Below are 1,669 nucleotides of genomic sequence, written 5' to 3'. Positions count from 1 at the left end.
AAAACTTCAAGAAGTACTCTTAGTATCACATCCCAGCCCCATTGTTCAGAGAAAAATCAGAAACACTTAATCTTGCGTTCAAGGTTTTCTATAATCCAAGCACTACATACATTTTATTCTTTGCTTCTATAATTTTCCTTTATTTCTTGAGGTTACAGTCAAACACATCTACAACCTGTTAGTAGATATACATTTGCCATGTTTTAAGCCACAGAATGGAATTCCAAGCACTCACTGGTAGAAAACTATTAATCTAGTAACAGATTCCCCACTGCAATTCCTAGTGCCTTCCATTTTCAGGAAATTCGGTCCATTAGAAAATCCTTTTTATTAACTTTATGTCAATTATTATTTTTTCTGAATCGTCTACTTCCTAATCATCTCATTATATCTGAAGGCCAAACAGAAGGAGGTTAAGCTGTTTTACAAAGTTAGCATGTACACAGGTACATATATCCCATTTCTTCTATCATGTAAAATGACTTTGAGTCCTTCTTTTTTTTTTTTGCCAGTCTCCAGAGTGTTTATTCTCTCCTCGTGGGGAGACAGTGGGCGTCCAGTGGTCTGAGGGGCGCAGGCCCCTAGGTGTACTGCTTAAAGACGGAGGTGGCGTTGAGAACCTCCTCATTTGTGCACATGCGCAGCCCGTAGAGCTTGCCCAGCATGGGGGTCACCCAGCACGTTGTGTGGAAAACGGACTCACCTACCTTCCCATCTGGCACACCCTTCACAATGATCGCCTCCTCCTCCAAGTTCTCCCGAAGCATCTGGAGAAGCTTCCGGTCCTTCTCTGCCTGCAACAGAGGCATCAGCGCAATGGGCCTCGAACTCCTGGATCTGCAGGCGCCTGCATTCGCAGTTCCACTTCATCATGCTCCAGTACACAAAGAGCAAGGTCCCGATGCCCATGGTGACCATGCTGTAGCCCGACAGCCCCCGATGCAGAAGGTTCCGCTTGTAGTCGATAGGGCTGTAGCCCCCCAGCTGGGGCATATCCTGCCTCCCCTTCGATCGATGACACCATGCTTGCAGGGCCTTCAATCCTTCTTTTTTCTGTTTCTTTAAAATTTGAATTCAGAACTCAACATTACATTCCAAGTAGGGAACTTAATTTCATTACAGACAAGTGATTAACAAATAAGGGAGAACAAAGTCCTCCTGGCAGAACATAAAAATGACTGTTGGTATTTTATTTATTTACAATATCCATCTTAGTAGCCTATCTCTGTCTTACTAAGACTTCTAAACAGAGCTGAAAAATCATGATATGAAATGAATATTTTTACTGGTAGAAGTGTGTTTGCGCTTACAAACGGAAGATTGGAATCACTGACTTACATAGTATACATCAAACCCCATCCACACAACCAAAATTAAACTTTTTTTCAAAAAATTAAACCAAGTTTCTTATGAGTTTTTAAATTGATTTTAAGGCTTGAAAACAGGACCTTAAGTTAATTACCTTTAAAAATTAAAAGAGAGTCCTTGAGAAAGATTGGTAGTAGAAGAACGAGCTTACAAACTCTTCTCAGAAAGAAACAGAAATGACCAAAATAGCAAATTTTAAATCAGGTCATTATATTAGTTTCCTAGGGATGCACGTAAGAAGTTATCACTCACTTGTTGGCTTAAAGCAATGGACATTTATTCCCTCTTAGTTCTGGAAGCG

The 1,669-nt window shown here is 40.7% G+C and overlaps 1 pseudogene; it reads right to left on the bottom strand.

Annotated features, from left to right (window-relative positions):
• Positions 1-581: 581 nt before the first annotated feature.
• On the bottom strand, positions 582-1,005 carry LOC116758358 (annotated as a pseudogene).
• Between the last annotated feature and the right edge of the window lie 664 nt (positions 1,006-1,669).

Source organism: Phocoena sinus, chromosome 8 (assembly GCF_008692025.1).
Source record: "Phocoena sinus isolate mPhoSin1 chromosome 8, mPhoSin1.pri, whole genome shotgun sequence".
NCBI classification, from domain to species: Eukaryota; Metazoa; Chordata; class Mammalia; order Artiodactyla; family Phocoenidae; genus Phocoena; species Phocoena sinus.
This window is presented reverse-complemented; position numbering and strand designations above follow the sequence as displayed.